Raw genomic sequence first — 22,688 nt, forward strand, 5'->3', positions numbered from 1 at the left:
AAATTCCATTCCATTCCATTCCATTCCATTCCATTCCATTCCATTCCTTTCCATTCCATTCCATTCCGTTCTACTCGGGTTGATTCCACTCCATTCCATTCCATTCCATTCCATACCATTCCATTCGATTCCATTCCATTCCATTCCATTCCATTCCATTCCATTCCATTCCATTCTGTTCTACTCGGGTTGATTACACTCCATTCCATTCCATTCCATTCCATTCTATTCCATTTCATTCCATTCGATTCCATTCTATTCCATTCGATTCCATTCCATTCCATTTCATTTTATTCCATTCCATTCCATTCCATTCTATTCCATTGAATTCCATTCCATTCAATTCCATTCCATTTCATTTTATTGCATTCCATTCCATACCATTCTATTCCATTGAATTTCATTCCATTCCTTTCCATTCCAATCCATTCCATTCTACTCGGGTTGATTCCATTCCATTCCATTCCATTCCATTCCATTCGATTCCATTCCATTCCATTGCATTCCATTCCATTCCGTTCTACTCGGGTTGATTCCACTCCATTCCATTCCATTCCATTCCATTCCATTCCATTCCATTCCAATTCTTTCGTTTCCATTCCAACCAATTCCGTTCTACTCGGATTGATTCCATTCCATTCCATTCCATTCCATTCAATTCCATTCCATTCCATTCGATTCCATTCGATTCCATTCCATTCCATTCCATTCCATCCCATTTCATTCCAAACCATTCCATTCTACTCGGGTTCATCATTCCATTCCATTCCATTCCATTCCATTCCACTCGGGTTCTTTCCATTCCATTCCATTCCATTCCATTCCATTCCATTCCATTCCATTCCATTCCATTCCGTTCTACTCAGGTTGATTTCCATTCCATTCCATTCCATTCCATTCCATTCCATTCCATTCCATTCCATTCCGTTCCATTCCACTCCATTCCATTCTACTCGTGTTGATTCCATGCCGTTCCGTTCCGTTCCATTCCGTCCCATCCCGACGCATCCCGTCCCGTTCCGTCCCGCCAAATTCCGTTCCTTTCTGATCGGGTTGATTCCGTTCCATTCCGTTCCGTTCCTTTCCGTTCCATTCCATTCCGTTACACGCGGGTTGATTCAATTCCATTCTATTACATTGAATTCCATTCCATACCATTCCATTCCATTCTACTCGGATTGATTGAATTCCATTCCATTCCATTCCAGTCCATTCCAATCCATTCCATTCTACTCGGGTTGATTCCATTCCATTCCATTCCATTCCATTCCATTCCATTCCATTCAATTGCGTTCCATTCGATTCGATTCCATTCCATTCCATTCCATTCCATTCCAATCCATTCCATTCTACTTGGGTTGATTCCATTCCATTCCATTCCATTCCATTCCATTCCATTCGATTCCATTCGATTCCATTCCATTCCATTCCATTCCATTCCATTCCATTCCATTCCATTCCATTCTGTTCTACTCGGGTTGATTCCACTCCATTCCATTCCATTCCATTCCATTCTATTCCATTCCATTCCATTCGATTCCATTCCATTCCATTTCATTTTATTCCATTCCATTCCATTCCATTCTATTCCATGGAATTCCATTCCATTCTATTCCATTCCATTCCATTCAGTTTCATTCCATTCCATTCCATTCCATTCCATTCCATTCCATTCGATTCCATTCCATTCCATTCCATTCCATTCCATTCCATTCCATTCCGTTCTACTCGGGTTAATTCCATTCTATTCCATTCCATTCCATTCCATTCCATTCCATTCCATTCCATTCCATTCCATTCCCTTCCATTCCATTCTATTCCATTGAATTCCATTCCATTCCATTCCATTCCATTCCATTCCATTCCATTCCATTCCGTTCTACTCTGATTGACTCCATTCCATTCCATTCCATTCCATTCCATTCCATTCCATTCCATTCCATTTCATTCCATTCCATTCCATTCCAATACATTCCATTCTACTCTGGTTGATTCCATTCCATTCCATTCCATTCCATTCCATTCCATTCCATTCGTCTCCATTCGATTCCATTCGATTCCATTCCATTCTATTCCATTGTATTCCATTCCATTCCATTCCATTCCATTCCATTCCATTCCATTCCATTCCATTCCATTCCTTTCCATTCCATTCCATTCCATTCCATTCGGTTCTACTCGGGTTGATTCCATTCCATTCCATTCCATTCCATTCCATTCCATTCCACTCCATTCCATTCGATTCCATTCGCTTCCATTCCATTCCATTCCATTCCATTCCAATCCATTCCATTCTACTCGGGTTGATGCCATTCCATTCCATTCCATTCCATTCCATTCCATTGCATTCCATTCGATTCCATTCGATTCCATTCCATTCGATTCCATTCGAGATCATTCGATTCCATTCCATCCCATTCCAATCCATTCCATTCCATTCCGTTCTACTCGGGTTGATTCCATTCCATTCCACTTCATTCCATTCCATTCCATTCCATTCCATTCGATTCCATTCGATTCCATTCCATTCCATTCCATTCCAATCCATTCCATTCTACTCGGGTTGATTCCATTCCATTCCATTCCATTCCATTCCATTCCATTCCATTCCATTCCATTCCATTCCATTCGATTCCACTCGATTCCATTCCATTCTTTCCATTCCATTCCAATCCATTCCATTCTACTCGGGTGGATTCCATTCCATTCCATTCCATTCCATTCCATTCCATTCCATTCCACTCCATTCGATTCCATTCCATTCCATTCAATTCCATTCCATTCCATTCCATTCCATTCCATTCCATTCCGTTCTAGTCGGGTTGATTCCATTCTATTCCATTCCATTCCATTCCATTCCACTCCATTCCATTCCATTCCATTCCATTCTATTCCATTCCGTTCTACTCCATTGAATTCCATTCCATTCCATTCCATTCCATTCCATTCCATTCCTTTCCATTCCATTTAGTTCTACTCGGGTTGATTCCATTCCATTCCATTCCATTCCATTCCATTCCATTCCATTCCATTACTTTCCATTCCATTCCATTCCAATCCATTCCATTCTACTCGGGTTGACTCCATTCCATTCCATTCCTTTCCATTCCATTCCGTTCCATTATAATCCATTCCATTCCATTCGATTCCGTTCGATTCCATTCCATTCCATTCCATTCCATTCCATTCAATTCCATTCGATTCCATTCGATTCGATTCCATTCCATTCCATTCCAATCCATTTCATTCTACTCGGGTTGATTCCATTCCATTCCATTCCATTCCATTCCATTCCATTCCATTCCATTCCATTCCATTCCATTCTATTCCTTTCGATTCCATTCCATTCCATTAAATTCCATTCCATTCCATTCCATTCCATTCCATTCCATTCCATTCCATTCCGTTCCATTGCATTCCGTTCTACTCGGGTTGATTCCACTCCATTCCATTCCATTCCATTCCATTATATACCATCCCATTCGATTCCATTCCATTCCATTCCATTCCATTCCATTCCATTCCATTCCATTCCATTCCATTCCATTCCGTTCTAGTCGGGTTGATTCCATTCTATTCCATTCCATTCCATTCCATTCCATTCCATTCCATTCGATTCCATTCCATTCCATTCCATTCTATTCCATTCCATTCTACTCCATTGAATTCCATTCCATTCCATTCAATTCCATTCCATTCCATCCCTTTCCATTCCATTTACTTCTACTCGGGTTGATTCCATTCCATTCCATTCCATTCCATTCCATTCCATTCCATTCAATTCCATTCCATTCCGTTACTTTCCATTCCATTCCGTTCCAATCCATTCCATTCTACTCGGGTTGACTCCATTCCATTCCATTCCTTTCCATTCCATTATATTCCATTCTAATCCATTCGATTCCGTTCGATTCCATTCCATTCCATTCCATTCCATTCCATTCCATTCCATTCCATTCCATTCGATTCCATTCCATTCCATTCCATGGCATTCCATTCCATTCCATTCCATTCCATTCCATTCCGTTCTAGTCTGGTTGATTCCATTCCATTCCATTGCATTCCATTCCATTCCATTGCATTCCATTCCATTCCATTCCATTCCATTCCATTCCATTCCATTCCATTCCATTCTATTCCATTCCATTCTACTCCATTCAATTCCATTCGATTCCATTCGATTCCATTCCATTCCATTCCATTCCAATCCATTCCATTCTACTCGGGTTGATTCCATTCCATTCCATTGCATTCCATTCCATTCCATTGCATTCCATTCCATTCCATTCCATTCCATTCCATTCCATTCCATTGCATTCTATTCCATTGAATTCCATTCCATTCCATTCCATTCCATTCCATTCCATTCCATTCCATTCCATTCCATTCCATTACTTTCCATTCCATTCCATTCCAATCCATTCCATTCTACTCGGGTTGACTCCATTCCCTTCCATTCCACTCCATTCCATTCCGTTATATTCCATTCTATTCCATTCGATCCCGTTCGATTCCATTCCATTCCATTCCATTCTATTCCATTCCATTCGATTCCATTCCATTCCATTCCATTCCATTCCATTCCATTCCATTCCATTCCATTCCAATCCATTCCATTCTACTCGGGTTGATTCCATTCCATTCCATTCCATTCCAATCCATTCCATTCCATTCCATTCCATTCCATTCCATTCCATTCCATTCCATTCCATTCCTTTCTATTCCATTCCATTCCATTCCATTCCATTCCATTCCATTCCATTCCATTCCGTTCTACTCGGGTTGATTCCACTCTATTCCATTCCCTTCCATTCCATTCCATTCCATTCCATTGCATTCCATTCCAACCCATTCTTTTCTACTCGGGTTGATTCCATTCCATTCCATTCCATTCCATTCCATTCCATTCCATTCCATTCCATTCCATTCCATTCCATTCCATTCCATTCCATTCCATTTCATTCCAAACCGTTCCATTCTACTCGGGTTCATCATTCCATTCCATTCCATTCCATTCCGTTCCACTCGGGTTCATTCCATTCCATTCCATTCCATTCCATTCCATTCCATTCCATTCCATTCCGTTCTACTCAGGTTGATTTCCATTCCATTCCATTCCATTCCATTCCATTCCATTCCATTCCATTCCATTCCACTCGGGTTGAGCATTCCATTCGATTCCATTCCATTCCATTCCATTCCATTCCATTCCATTCCATTCCAATCCACTCGGGCTCATTCCATTCCATTCCATTCCATTCCATTCCATTCCATTCCATTCCATTCAATTCCATTCCATTCCGTTCTACTCGGGTTGATTTCCATTCCATTCCATTCCATTCCATTCCACTCCATTCCATTCCATTCCATTCCATTCCACTCCATTCCATTCCATTCCATTCCATTCCATTCCATTCCATTCCTTTCCATTTATTCCATTCCGTTCTACTCGGGTTGATTCCATTGAGTTTGGTTCCGTTCCGTTCCGTCCCGTCCCGTCCCGTCCCGTCCCGTTCCGTTTTACTCGGGTTGATTCCTTTGCATTCCGTTCCGCTCGTTTCCATTCTGTTCCATTCCGTTCAACGCGGGTTGGTTCAATTCCATTCTATTCTATTCTATTCCTTTCCATTCCATTCCATTCTACTCGGGTTGATTCTATGCCGTTCCATTCCGTTCCATTCCGTCCCATTCCGACCCGTCCCATCCCGTCCCGTCCCGTCACATCCCGTTCCGTTCCACATGGGTTGATTCAATTCCTTTCGGTTACATTGAATTCCATTCCATTCCATTCTACTCGGATTGATTCCATTCCATTCCATTCCATTCCATTCCATTCCATTCCATTCCATTCCAATCCATTCCATTCTACTCGGGTTGATTCCATTCCATTCCATTCCATTCCATTCCATTCCATTCCATTCCATTCCATTCCATTCCATTCAGTTTCATTCCATTCCATTCCATTCCATTCCATTCCATTCCATTCCATTCCATTCCATTCGATTCCATTCCATTCCATTCCATTCCGTTCTACTCGGGTTGATTCCATTCTATTCCATTCCATTCCGTTCGATTCCATTCGATTCCATTCGATTCCGTTCCATTCCATTCCATTCCCTTCCATTCCATTCTATTCCATTGAATTCCATTCCATTGCATTCCATTCCATTCCATTCCCTTCCATTCCATTCCATTCCATTCCGTTCTACTCTGATTGACTCCATTCCACTCCATTCGATTCCATTCCATTCCATTCCATTCCATTCCAATACATTCCATTCTACACTGGTTGATTCCATTCCACTCTGGTTGATTCCATTCCATTCCATTCCATTCCATTCCATTCCATTCCATTCCATTCGTCTCCATTCGATTCCATTCGATTCCATTCCATTCTATTCCATTGAATTCCATTCCATTCCATTCCATTCCATTCCATTCCATTCTATTACATTCCATTCCATTCCATTCCGTTCTACTCGGGTTGATTCCATTCCATTCCATTCCATTCCATTCCATTCCATTCCATTCCATTCCATTCCACTCCATTCCATTCGATTCCATTCGATTCCATTCCATTCCATTCCATTCCATTCCATTCCATTCCATTCCATTGAATTCCATTCGATTCCATTCGATTCCATTCCATTCGATTCCATTCGATATCATTCGATTCCATTCCTTCCCATTCCATTCCATTCCATTCCATTCCGTTCTACTCGGGTTGATTCCATTCCATTCCATTTCATTCCATTCCATTCCATTCCATTCCATTCCATTCCATTCCATTCCATTCGATTCCATTCCATTCCATTCCATTCCAATCCATTCCATTCTACTCGGGTTGATTCCATTCGATTCCATTCCATTCCATTCCATTCCATTCCATTCCATTCCATTCCATTCGATTCCACTCGATTCCATTCCATTCTTTCCATTCCATTCCAATCCATTCCATTCTACTTGGGAGGATTCCATTCCATTCCATTCCATTCCATTCCATTCCATTCCATTCCATTCCATTCCATTTGATTCCATTCCATTCCATTCCATTCCATTCAATTCCATTCCATTCCGTTACTTTCCATTCCATTCCGTTCCAATCCATTCCATTCTACTCGGGTTGACTCCATTCCATTCCATTCCTTTCCATTCCATTATATTCCATTCTAATCCATTCGATTCCGTTCGATTCCATTCCATTCCATTCCATTCCATTCCATTCCATTCCATTCCATTCCATTCGATTCCATTCCATTCCATTCCATGGCATTCCATTCCATTCCATTCCATTCCATTCCATTCCGTTCTAGTCTGGTTGATTCCATTCCATTCCATTGCATTCCATTCCATTCCATTGCATTCCATTCCATTCCATTCCATTCCATTCCATTCCATTCCATTCCATTCCATTCCATTCTATTCCATTCCATTCTACTCCATTCAATTCCATTCGATTCCATTCGATTCCATTCCATTCCATTCCATTCCATTCCAATCCATTCCATTCTACTCGGGTTGATTCCATTCCATTCCATTGCATTCCATTCCATTCCATTGCATTCCATTCCATTCCATTCCATTCCATTCCATTCCATTCCATTGCATTCTATTCCATTGAATTCCATTCCATTCCATTCCATTCCATTCCATTCCATTCCATTCCATTCCATTCCATTCCATTACTTTCCATTCCATTCCATTCCAATCCATTCCATTCTACTCGGGTTGACTCCATTCCATTCCATTCCACTCCATTCCATTCCGTTATATTCCATTCTATTCCATTCGATCCCGTTCGATTCCATTCCATTCCATTCCATTCTATTCCATTCCATTCGATTCCATTCCATTCCATTCCATTCCATTCCATTCCATTCCATTCCATTCCAATCCATTCCATTCTACTCGGGTTGATTCCATTCCATTCCATTCCATTCCAATCCATTCCATTCCATTCCATTCCATTCCATTCCATTCCATTCCATTCCATTCCATTCCATTCCTTTCTATTCCATTCCATTCCATTCCATTCCATTCCATTCCATTCCATTCCATTCCGTTCTACTCGGGTTGATTCCACTCCATTCCATTCCCTTCCATTCCATTCCATTCCATTCCATTGCATTCCATTCCAACCCATTCTTTTCTACTCGGGTTGATTCCATTCCATTCCATTCCATTCCATTCCATTCCATTCCATTCCATTCCATTCCATTCCATTCCATTCCATTCCATTCCATTTCATTCCAAACCGTTCCATTCTACTCGGGTTCATCATTCCATTCCATTCCATTCCATTCCGTTCCACTCGGGTTCATTCCATTCCATTCCATTCCATTCCATTCCATTCCATTCCATTCCATTCCGTTCTACTCAGGTTGATTTCCATTCCATTCCATTCCATTCCATTCCATTCCATTCCATTCCATTCCACTCGGGTTGAGCATTCCATTCGATTCCATTCCATTCCATTCCATTCCATTCCATTCCATTCCATTCCATTCCAATTCTTTCGTTTCCATTCCAACCAATTCCGTTCTACTCGGATTGATTCCATTCCATTCCATTCCATTCCATTCAATTCCATTCCATTCCATTCGATTCCATTCGATTCCATTCCATTCCATTCCATTCCATCCCATTTCATTCCAAACCATTCCATTCTACTCGGGTTCATCATTCCATTCCATTCCATTCCATTCCATTCCATTCCACTCGGGTTCTTTCCATTCCATTCCATTCCATTCCATTCCATTCCATTCCATTCCGTTCTACTCAGGTTGATTTCCATTCCATTCCATTCCATTCCATTCCATTCCATTCCATTCCATTCCATTCCGTTCCATTCCACTCCATTCCATTCTACTCGTGTTGATTCCATGCCGTTCCGTTCCGTTCCATTCCGTCCCATCCCGACGCATCCCGTCCCGTTCCGTCCCGCCAAATTCCGTTCCTTTCTGATCGGGTTGATTCCGTTCCATTCCGTTCCGTTCCTTTCCGTTCCATTCCATTCCGTTACACGCGGGTTGATTCAATTCCATTCTATTACATTGAATTCCATTCCATACCATTCCATTCCATTCTACTCGGATTGATTGAATTCCATTCCATTCCATTCCAGTCCATTCCAATCCATTCCATTCTACTCGGGTTGATTCCATTCCATTCCATTCCATTCCATTCCATTCCATTCCATTCCATTCAATTGCGTTCCATTCGATTCGATTCCATTCCATTCCATTCCATTCCATTCCAATCCATTCCATTCTACTTGGGTTGATTCCATTCCATTCCATTCCATTCCATTCCATTCCATTCGATTCCATTCGATTCCATTCCATTCCATTCCATTCCATTCCATTCCATTCCATTCCATTCCATTCCATTCTGTTCTACTCGGGTTGATTCCACTCCATTCCATTCCATTCCATTCCATTCTATTCCATTCCATTCCATTCGATTCCATTCCATTCCATTTCATTTTATTCCATTCCATTCCATTCCATTCTATTCCATTGAATTCCATTCCATTCTATTCCATTCCATTCCATTCAGTTTCATTCCATTCCATTCCATTCCATTCCATTCGATTCCATTCCATTCCATTCCATTCCATTCCATTCCATTCCATTCCGTTCTACTCGGGTTAATTCCATTCTATTCCATTCCATTCCATTCCATTCCATTCCATTCCATTCCATTCCATTCCCTTCCATTCCATTCTATTCCATTGAATTCCATTCCATTCCATTCCATTCCATTCCATTCCATTCCATTCCATTCCGTTCTACTCTGATTGACTCCATTCCATTCCATTCCATTCCATTCCATTCCATTCCATTCCATTCCATTTCATTCCATTCCATTCCATTCCAATACATTCCATTCTACTCTGGTTGATTCCATTCCATTCCATTCCATTCCATTCCATTCCATTCCATTCGTCTCCATTCGATTCCATTCGATTCCATTCCATTCTATTCCACTGAATTCCATTCCATTGCATTCCATTCCATTCCATTCCATTCCATTCCATTCCATTCCATTCCATTCCATTCCTTTCCATTCCATTCCATTCCATTCCATTCCGTTCTACTCGGGTTGATTCCATTCCATTCCATTCCATTCCATTCCATTCCATTCCATTCCATTCCACTCCATTCCATTCGATTCCATTCGCTTCCATTCCATTCCATTCCATTCCATTCCATTCCAATCCATTCCATTCTACTCGGGTTGATGCCATTCCATTCCATTCCATTCCATTCCATTCCATTGCATTCCATTCGATTCCATTCGATTCCATTCCATTCGATTCCATTCGAGATCATTCGATTCCATTCCATCCCATTCCAATCCATTCCATTCCATTCCGTTCTACTCGGGTTGATTCCATTCCATTCCATTTCATTCCATTCCATTCCATTCCATTCCATTCGATTCCATTCGATTCCATTCCATTCCATTCCATTCCAATCCATTCCATTCTACTCGGGTTGATTCCATTCCATTCCATTCCATTCCATTCCATTCCATTCCATTCCATTCCATTCGATTCCACTCGATTCCATTCCATTCTTTCCATTCCATTCCAATCCATTCCATTCTACTCGGGTGGATTCCATTCCATTCCATTCCATTCCATTCCATTCCATTCCATTCCACTCCATTCGATTCCATTCCATTCCATTCCATTTAATTCCATTCCATTCCATTCCATTCCATTCCATTCCGTTCTAGTCGGGTTGATTCCATTCTATTCCATTCCATTCCATTCCATTCCACTCCATTCCATTCCATTCCATTCCATTCTATTCCATTCCATTCTACTCCATTGAATTCCATTCCATTCCATTCTATTCCATTCCATTCCATTCCTTTCCATTCCATTTAGTTCTACTCGGGTTGATTCCATTCCATTCCATTCCATTCCATTCCATTCCATTCCATTCCATTCCATTCCATTACTTTCCATTCCATTCCATTCCAATCCATTCCATTCTACTCGGGTTGACTCCATTCCATTCCATTCCTTTCCATTCCATTCCGTTCCATTATAATCCATTCCATTCCATTCGATTCCGTTCGATTCCATTCCATTCCATTCCATTCCATTCCATTCAATTCCATTCGATTCCATTCGATTCCATTCCATTCCATTCCATTCCAATCCATTCCATTCTACTCGGGTTGATTCCATTCCATTCCATTCCATTCCATTCCATTCCATTCCATTCCATTCCATTCCATTCCATTCCATTCCATTCCATTCCATTCCATTCCATTCCATTCCATTCCATTCCATTCTATTCCTTTCGATTCCATTCCATTCCATTAAATTCCATTCCATTCCATTCCATTCCATTCCATTCCATTCCATTCCATTCCATTCCATTGCATTCCGTTCTACTCGGGTTGATTCCACTCCATTCCATTCCATTCCATTCCATTATATACCATCCCATTCGATTCCATTCCATTCCATTCCATTCCATTCCATTCCATTCCATTCCATTCCATTCCATTCCATTCCATTCCATTCCGTTCTAGTCGGGTTGATTCCATTCTATTCCATTCCATTCCATTCCATTCCATTCCATTCCATTCCATTCGATTCCATTCCATTCCATTCCATTCTATTCCATTCCATTCTACTCCATTGAATTCCATTCCATTCCATTCAATTCCATTCCATTCCATCCCTTTCCATTCCATTTACTTCTACTCGGGTTGATTCCATTCCATTCCATTCCATTCCATTCCATTCCATTCCATTCCATTCAATTCCATTCCATTCCGTTACTTTCCATTCCATTCCGTTCCAATCCATTCCATTCTACTCGGGTTGACTCCATTCCATTCCATTCCTTTCCATTCCATTATATTCCATTCTAATCCATTCGATACCGTTCGATTCCATTCCATTCCATTCCATTCCATTCCATTCCATTCCATTCCATTCGATTCCATTCCATTCCATTCCATGGCATTCCATTCCATTCCATTCCATTCCATTCCATTCCGTTCTAGTCTGGTTGATTCCATTCCATTCCATTGCATTCCATTCCATTCCATTGCATTCCATTCCATTCCATTCCATTCCATTCCATTCCATTCCATTCCATTCTATTCCATTCCATTCTACTCCATTCAATTCCATTCGATTCCATTCGATTCCATTCCATTCCATTCCATTCCAATCCATTCCATTCTACTCGGGTTGATTCCATTCCATTCCATTGCATTCCATTCCATTCCATTGCATTCCATTCCATTCCATTCCATTCCATTCCATTCCATTCCTTTGCATTCTATTCCATTGAATTCCATTCCATTCCATTACATTCCATTCCATTACTTTCCATTCCATTCCATTCCAATCCATTCCATTCTACTCGGGTTGACTCCATTCCATTCCATTCCACTCCATTCCATTCCGTTATATTCCATTCTATTCCATTCGATCCCGTTCGATTCCATTCCATTCCATTCCATTCTATTCCATTCCATTCGATTCCATTCCATTCCATTCCATTCCATTCCATTCCATTCCATTCCATTCCATTCCAATCCATTCCATTCTACTCGGGTTGATTCCATTCCATTCCATTCCATTCCAATCCATTCCATTCCATTCCATTCCATTCCATTCCATTCCATTCCATTCCATTCCTTTCTATTCCATTCCATTCCATTCCATTCCATTCCATTCCATTCCGTTCTACTCGGGTTGATTCCACTCCATTCCATTCCCTTCCATTCCATTCCATTCCATTCCATTCCATTGCATTCCATTCCAACCCATTCTTTTCTACTCGGGTTGACTCCATTCCATTCCATTCCATTCCATTCCATTCCATTCCATTCCATTCGATTCCATTCCATTCCATTTCATTCCAAACCGTTCCATTCTACTCGGGTTCATCATTCCATTCCATTCCATTCCATTCCATTCCACTCGGGTTCATTCCATTCCATTCCATTCCATTCCATTCCATTCCATTCCATTCCGTTCTACTCAGGTTGATTTCCATTCCATTCCATTCCATTCCATTCCATTCCATTCCATTCCATTCCATTCCACTCGGGTTGAGCATTCCATTCGATTCCATTCCATTCCATTCCATTCCATTCCATTCCATTCCATTCCAATCCACTCGGGCTCATTCCATTCCATTCCATTCCATTCCATTCCATTCCATTCCATTCAATTCCATTCCATTCCGTTCTACTCGGGTTGATTTCCATTCCATTCCATTCCATTCCATTCCACTCCATTCCATTCCATTCCATTCCATTCCATTCCATTCCATTCCTTTCCATTTATTCCATTCCGTTCTACTCGGGTTGATTCCATTGAGTTTGGTTCCGTTCCGTTCCGTCCCGTCCCGTCCCGTCCCGTCCCGTTCCGTTTTACTCGGGTTGATTCCTTTGCATTCCGTTCCGCTCGTTTCCATTCCGTTCCATTCCGTTCAACGCGGGTTGGTTCAATTCCATTCTATTCTATTCTATTCCTTTCCATTCCATTCCATTCTACTCGGGTTGATTCTATGCCGTTCCATTCCGTTCCATTCCGTCCCATTCCGACCCGTCCCATCCCGTCCCGTCCCGTCCCATCCCGTTCCGTTCCACATGGGTTGATTCAATTCCTTTCGGTTACATTGAATTCCATTCCATTCCATTCTACTCGGATTGATTCCATTCCATTCCATTCCATTCCATTCCATTCCATTCCATTCCATTCCAATCCATTCCATTCTACTCGGGTTGATTCCATTCCATTCCATTCCATTCCATTCCATTCCATTCCATTCCATTCCATTCCATTCCATTCCATTCAGTTTCATTCCATTCCATTCCATTCCATTCCATTCCATTCCATTCCATTCGATTCCATTCCATTCCATTCCATTCCGTTCTACTCGGGTTGATTCCATTCTATTCCATTCCATTCCGTTCGATTCCATTCGATTCCATTCGATTCCGTTCCATTCCATTCCATTCCCTTCCATTCCATTCTATTCCATTGAATTCCATTCCATTGCATTCCATTCCATTCCATTCCATTCCATTCCATTCCATTCCGTTCTACTCTGATTGACTCCATTCCACTCCATTCGATTCCATTCCATTCCATTCCATTCCATTCCAATACATTCCATTCTACACTGGTTGATTCCATTCCACTCTGGTTGATTCCATTCCATTCCATTCCATTCCATTCCATTCCATTCCATTCCATTCCATTCGTCTCCATTCGATTCCATTCGATTCCATTCCATTCTATTCCATTGAATTCCATTCCATTCCATTCCATTCCATTCCATTCTATTACATTCCATTCCATTCCATTCCGTTCTACTCGGGTTGATTCCATTCCATTCCATTCCATTCCATTCCATTCCACTCCATTCCATTCGATTCCATTCGATTCCATTCCATTCCATTCCATACCATTCCATTCCATTCCATTCCATTGAATTCCATTCGATTCCATTCGATTCCATTCCATTCGATTCCATTCGATATCATTCGATTCCATTCCTTCCCATTCCATTCCATTCCATTCCATTCCGTTCTACTCGGGTTGATTCCATTCCATTCCATTTCATTCCATTCCATTCCATTCCATTCCATTCCATTCCATTCCATTCGATTCCATTCCATTCCATTCCATTCCAATCCATTCCATTCTACTCGGGTTGATTCCATTCCATTCCATTCCATTCCATTCCATTCCATTCCATTCCATTCCATTCCATTCGATTCAACTCGATTCCATTCCATTCTTTCCATTCCATTCCAATCCATTCCATTCTACTTGGGAGGATTCCATTCCATTCCATTCCATTCCATTCCATTCCATTCCATTCCATTCCATTTGATTCCATTCCATTCCATTCCATTCCATTCCAATTCATTCCATTCCTTTCCATTCCATTCCGTTCTAGTCGGGTTGATTCCATTCTATTCCATTCCATTCCATTCCATTCCATTCCATTCCATTCCATTCTATTCCATTCCATTCTACTCCATTGAATTCCATTCCATTCCATTCTATTCCATTCCATTCCATTCCTTTCCATTCCATTTAGTTCTACTCTGGTTGATTCCATTCCATTCCATTCAATTCCATTCCATTCCATTCCATTCCATTCCATTCCATTCTATTCCTTTCGATTCCATTCCATTCCATTAAATTCCATTCCATTCCATTCCATTCCATTCCATTCCATTCCATTCCATTCCTTTCCATTCCATTCCATTCCGTTCTACTCGGGTTGATTCCACTCCATTCCATTCCATTCCATTCCATACCATTCCATTCGATTCCATTCCATTCCATTCCATTCCATTCCATTCCATTCCATTCCATTCTGTTCTACTCGGGTTGATTACACTCCATTCCATTCCATTCCATTCCATTCTATTCCATTTCATTCCATTCGATTCCATTCTATTCCATTCGATTCCATTCCATTCCATTTCATTTTATTCCATTCCATTCCATTCCATTCTATTCCATTGAATTCCATTCCATTCAATTCCATTCCATTTCATTTTATTGCATTCCATTCCATACCATTCTATTCCATTGAATTTCATTCCATTCCTTTCCATTCCAATCCATTCCATTCTACTCGGGTTGATTCCATTCCATTCCATTCCATTCCATTCCATTCGATTCCATTCCATTCCATTGCATTCCATTCCATTCCGTTCTACTCGGGTTGATTCCACTCCATTCCATTCCATTCCATTCCATTCCATTCCATTCCATTCCAATTCTTTCGTTTCCATTCCAACCAATTCCGTTCTACTCGGATTGATTCCATTCCATTCCATTCCATTCCATTCAATTCCATTCCATTCCATTCGATTCCATTCGATTCCATTCCATTCCATTCCATTCCATCCCATTTCATTCCAAACCATTCCATTCTACTCGGGTTCATCATTCCATTCCATTCCATTCCATTCCATTCCACTCGGGTTCTTTCCATTCCATTCCATTCCATTCCATTCCATTCCATTCCATTCCATTCCATTCCATTCCGTTCTACTCAGGTTGATTTCCATTCCATTCCATTCCATTCCATTCCATTCCATTCCATTCCATTCCATTCCGTTCCATTCCACTCCATTCCATTCTACTCGTGTTGATTCCATGCCGTTCCGTTCCGTTCCATTCCGTCCCATCCCGACGCATCCCGTCCCGTTCCGTCCCGCCAAATTCCGTTCCTTTCTGATCGGGTTGATTCCGTTCCATTCCGTTCCGTTCCTTTCCGTTCCATTCCATTCCGTTACACGCGGGTTGATTCAATTCCATTCTATTACATTGAATTCCATTCCATACCATTCCATTCCATTCTACTCGGATTGATTGAATTCCATTCCATTCCATTCCAGTCCATTCCAATCCATTCCATTCTACTCGGGTTGATTCCATTCCATTCCATTCCATTCCATTCCATTCCATTCCATTCCATTCCATTCAATTGCGTTCCATTCGATTCGATTCCATTCCATTCCATTCCATTCCATTCCAATCCATTCCATTCTACTTGGGTTGATTCCATTCCATTCCATTCCATTCCATTCCATTCCATTCGATTCCATTCGATTCCATTCCATTCCATTCCATTCCATTCCATTCCATTCCATTCCATTCCATTCCATTCTGTTCTACTCGGGTTGATTCCACTCCATTCCATTCCATTCCATTCCATTCTATTCCATTCCATTCCATTCGATTCCATTCCATTCCATTTCATTTTATTCCATTCCATTCCATTCCATTCTATTCCATGGAATTCCATTCCATTCTATTCCATTCCATTCCATTCAGTTTCATTCCATTCCATTCCATTCCATTCCATTCCATTCCATTCGATTCCATTCCATTCCATTCCATTCCATTCCATTCCATTCCATTCCGTTCTACTCGGGTTAATTCCATTCTATTCCATTCCATTCCATTCCATTCCATTCCATTCCATTCCATTCCATTCCATTCCATTCCATTCTATTCCATTGAATTCCATTCCATTCCATTCCATTCCATTCCATTCCATTCCATTCCATTCCGTTCTACTCTGATTGACTCCATTCCATTCCATTCCATTCCATTCCATTCCATTCCATTCCATTCCATTTCATTCCATTCCATTCCATTCCAATACATTCCATTCTACTCTGGTTGATTCCATTCCATTCCATTCCATTCCATTCCATTCCATTCCATTCGTCTCCATTCGATTCCATTCGATTCCATTCCATTCTATTCCATTGTATTCCATTCCATTCCATTCCATTCCATTCCATTCCATTCCATTCCATTCCATTCCATTCCTTTCCATTCCATTCCATTCCATTCCATTCGGTTCTACTCGGGTTGATTCCATTCCATTCCATTCCATTCCATTCCATTCCATTCCACTCCATTCCATTCGATTCCATTCGCTTCCATTCCATTCCATTCCATTCCATTCCAATCCATTCCATTCTACTCGGGTTGATGCCATTCCATTCCATTCCATTCCATTCCATTCCATTGCATTCCATTCGATTCCATTCGATTCCATTCCATTCGATTCCATTCGAGATCATTCGATTCCATTCCATCCCATTCCAATCCATTCCATTCCATTCCGTTCTACTCGGGTTGATTCCATTCCATTCCACTTCATTCCATTCCATTCCATTCCATTCCATTCGATTCCATTCGATTCCATTCCATTCCATTCCATTCCAATCCATTCCATTCTACTCGGGTTGATTCCATTCCATTCCATTCCATTCCATTCCATTCCATTCCATTCCATTCCATTCCATTCGATTCCACTCGATTCCATTCCATTCTTTCCATTCCATTCCAATCCATTCCATTCTACTCGGGTGGATTCCATTCCATTCCATTCCATTCCATTCCATTCCATTCCATTCCACTCCATTCGATTCCATTCCATTCCATTCCATTCCATTCCATTCCATTCCATTCCATTCCATTCCATTCCGTTCTAGTCGGGTTGATTCCATTCTATTCCATTCCATTCCATTCCATTCCACTCCATTCCATTCCATTCCATTCCATTCTATTCCATTCCGTTCTACTCCATTGAATTCCATTCCATTCCATTCCATTCCATTCCATTCCATTCCTTTCCATTCCATTTAGTTCTACTCGGGTTGATTCCATTCCATTCCATTCCATTCCATTCCATTCCATTCCATTCCATTACTTTCCATTCCATTCCATTCCAATCCATTCCATTCTACTCGGGTTGACTCCATTCCATTCCATTCCTTTCCATTCCATTCCGTTCCATTATAATCCATTCCATTCCATTCGATTCCGTTCGATTCCATTCCATTCCATTCCATTCCATTCCATTCAATTCCATTCGATTCCATTCGATTCGATTCCATTCCATTCCATTCCAATCCATTTCATTCTACTCGGGTTGATTCCATTCCATTCCATTCCATTCCATTCCATTCCATTCCATTCCATTCCATTCCATTCCATTCTATTCCTTTCGATTCCATTCCATTCCATTAAATTCCATTCCATTCCATTCCATTCCATTCCATTCCATTCCATTCCATTCCGTTCCATTGCATTCCGTTCTACTCGGGTTGATTCCACTCCATTCCATTCCATTCCATTCCATTATATACCATCCCATTCGATTCCATTCCATTCCATTCCATTCCATTCCATTCCATTCCATTCCATTCCATTCCATTCCATTCCATTCCGTTCTAGTCGGGTTGATTCCATTCTATTCCATTCCATTCCATTCCATTCCATTCCATTCCATTCGATTCCATTCCATTCCATTCCATTCTATTCCATTCCATTCTACTCCATTGAATTCCATTCCATTCCATTCAATTCCATTCCATTCCATCCCTTTCCATTCCATTTACTTCTACTCGGGTTGATTCCATTCCATTCCATTCCATTCCATTCCATTCCATTCCATTCAATTCCATTCCATTCCGTTACTTTCCATTCCATTCCGTTCCAATCCATTCCATTCTACTCGGGTTGACTCCATTCCATTCCATTCCTTTCCATTCCATTATATTCCATTCTAATCCATTCGATTCCGTTCGATTCCATTCCATTCCATTCCATTCCATTCCATTCCATTCCATTCCATTCCATTCCATTCGATTCCATTCCATTCCATTCCATGGCATTCCATTCCATTCCATTCCATTCCATTCCATTCCGTTCTAGTCTGGTTGATTCCATTCCATTCCATTGCATTCCATTCCATTCCATTGCATTCCATTCCATTCCATTCCATTCCATTCCATTCCATTCCATTCCATTCCATTCTATTCCATTCCATTCTACTCCATTCAATTCCATTCGATTCCATTCGATTCCATTCCATTCCATTCCATTCCAATCCATTCCATTCTACTCGGGTTGATTCCATTCCATTCCATTGCATTCCATTCCATTCCATTGCATTCCATTCCATTCCATTCCATTCCATTCCATTCCATTCCATTGCATTCTATTCCATTGAATTCCATTCCATTCCATTCCATTCCATTCCATTCCATTCCATTCCATTCCATTCCATTCCATTACTTTCCATTCCATTCCATTCCAATCCATTCCATTCTACTCGGGTTGACTCCATTCCATTCCATTCCACTCCATTCCATTCCGTTATATTCCATTCTATTCCATTCGATCCCGTTCGATTCCATTCCATTCCATTCCATTCTATTCCATTCCATTCGATTCCATTCCATTCCATTCCATTCCATTCCATTCCATTCCATTCCATTCCAATCCATTCCATTCTACTCGGGTTGATTCCATTCCATTCCATTCCATTCCAATCCATTCCATTCCATTCCATTCCATTCCATTCCATTCCATTCCATTCCATTCCATTCCTTTCTATTCCATTCCATTCCATTCCATTCCATTCCATTCCATTCCATTCCATTCCATTCCGTTCTACTCGGGTTGATTCCACTCCATTCCATTCCCTTCCATTCCATTCCATTCCATTCCATTGCATTCCATTCCAACCCATTCTTTTCTACTCGGGTTGATTCCATTCCATTCCATTCCATTCCATTCCATTCCATTCCATTCCATTCCATTCCATTCCATTCCATTCCATTCCATTCCATTTCATTCCAAACCGTTCCATTCTACTCGGGTTCATCATTCCATTCCATTCCATTCCATTCCGTTCCACTCGGGTTCATTCCATTCCATTCCATTCCATTCCATTCCATTCCATTCCATTCCATTCCGTTCTACTCAGGTTGATTTCCATTCCATTCCATTCCATTCCATTCCATTCCATTCCATTCCATTCCATTCCATTCCACTCGGGTTGAGCATTCCATTCGATTCCATTCCATTCCATTCCATTCCATTCCATTCCATTCCATTCCAATCCACTCGGGCTCATTCCATTCCATTCCATTCCATTCCATTCCATTCCATTCCATTCCATTCAATTCCATTCCATTCCGTTCTACTCGGGTTGATTTCCATTCCATTCCATTCCATTCCATTCCACTCCATTCCATTCCATTCCATTCCATTCCACTCCATTCCATTCCATTCCATTCCATTCCATTCCATTCCTTTCCATTTATTCCATTCCGTTCTACTCGGGTTGATTCCATTGAGTTTGGTTCCGTTCCGTTCCGTCCCGTCCCGTCCCGTCCCGTCCCGTTCCGTTTTACTCGGGTTGATTCCTTTGCATTCCGTTCCGCTCGTTTCCATTCTGTTCCATTCCGTTCAACGCGGGTTGGTTCAATTCCATTCTATTCTATTCTATTCCTTTCCATTCCATTCCATTCTACTCGGGTTGATTCTATGCCGTTCCATTCCATTCCATTCCGTCCCATTCCGACCCGTCCCATCCCGTCCCGTCCCGTCACATCCCGTTCCGTTCCACATGGGTTGATTCAATTCCTTTCGGTTACATTGAATTCCATTCCATTCCATTCTACTCGGATTGATTCCATTCCATTCCATTCCATTCCATTCCATTCCATTCCATTCCATTCCAATCCATTCCATTCTACTCGGGTTGATTCCATTCCATTCCATTCCATTCCATTCCATTCCATTCCATTCCATTCCATTCCATTCCATTCAGTTTCATTCCATTCCATTCCATTCCATTCCATTCCATTCCATTCCATTCCATTCCATTCGATTCCATTCCATTCCATTCCATTCCGTTCTACTCGGGTTGATTCCATTCTATTCCATTCCATTCCGTTCGATTCCATTCGATTCCATTCGATTCCGATCCATTCCATTCCATTCCCTTCCATTCCATTCTATTCCATTGAATTCCATTCCATTGCATTCCATTCCATTCCATTCCCTTCCATTCCATTCCATTCCATTCCGTTCTACTCTGATTGACTCCATTCCACTCCATTCGATTCCATTCCATTCCATTCCATTCCATTCCAATACATTCCATTCTACACTGGTTGATTCCATTCCACTCTGGTTGATTCCATTCCATTCCATTCCATTCCATTCCATTCCATTCCATTCCATTCCATTCGTCTCCATTCGATTCCATTCGATTCCATTCCATTCTATTCCATTGAATTCCATTCCATTCCATTCCATTCCATTCCATTCCATTCTATTACATTCCATTCCATTCCATTCCGTTCTACTCGGGTTGATTCCATTCCATTCCATTCCATTCCATTCCATTCCATTCCATTCCATTCCATTCCATTCCATTCCACTCCATTCCATTCGATTCCATTCGATTCCATTCCATTCCATTCCATTCCATTCCATTCCATTCCATTCCATTGAATTCCATTCGATTCCATTCGATTCCATTCCATTCGATTCCATTCGATATCATTCGATTCCATTCCTTCCCATTCCATTCCATTCCATTCCATTCCGTTCTACTCGGGTTGATTCCATTCCATTCCATTTCATTCCATTCCATTCCATTCCATTCCATTCCATTCCATTCCATTCCATTCGATTCCATTCCATTCCATTCCATTCCAATCCATTCCATTCTACTCGGGTTGATTCCATTCCATTCCATTCCATTCCATTCCATTCCATTCCATTCCATTCCATTCCATTCGATTCCACTCGATTCCATTCCATTCTTTCCATTCCATTCCAATCCATTCCATTCTACTTGGGAGGATTCCATTCCATTCCATTCCATTCCATTCCATTCCATTCCATTCCATTCCATTCCATTTGATTCCATTCCATTCCATTCCATTCCATTCAATTCCATTCCATTCCGTTACTTTCCATTCCATTCCGTTCCAATCCATTCCATTCTACTCGGGTTGACTCCATTCCATTCCATTCCTTTCCATTCCATTATATTCCATTCTAATCCATTCGATTCCGTTCGATTCCATTCCATTCCATTCCATTCCATTCCATTCCATTCCATTCCATTCCATTCGATTCCATTCCATTCCATTCCATGGCATTCCATTCCATTCCATTCCATTCCATTCCATTCCGTTCTAGTCTGGTTGATTCCATTCCATTCCATTGCATTCCATTCCATTCCATTGCATTCCATTCCATTCCATTCCATTCCATTCCATTCCATTCCATTCCATTCCATTCCATTCTATTCCATTCCATTCTACTCCATTCAATTCCATTCGAT

This window comes from Gorilla gorilla, chromosome 17, assembly GCF_029281585.2.
Source record: "Gorilla gorilla gorilla isolate KB3781 chromosome 17, NHGRI_mGorGor1-v2.1_pri, whole genome shotgun sequence".
NCBI lineage: Eukaryota > Metazoa > Chordata > Mammalia > Primates > Hominidae > Gorilla > Gorilla gorilla.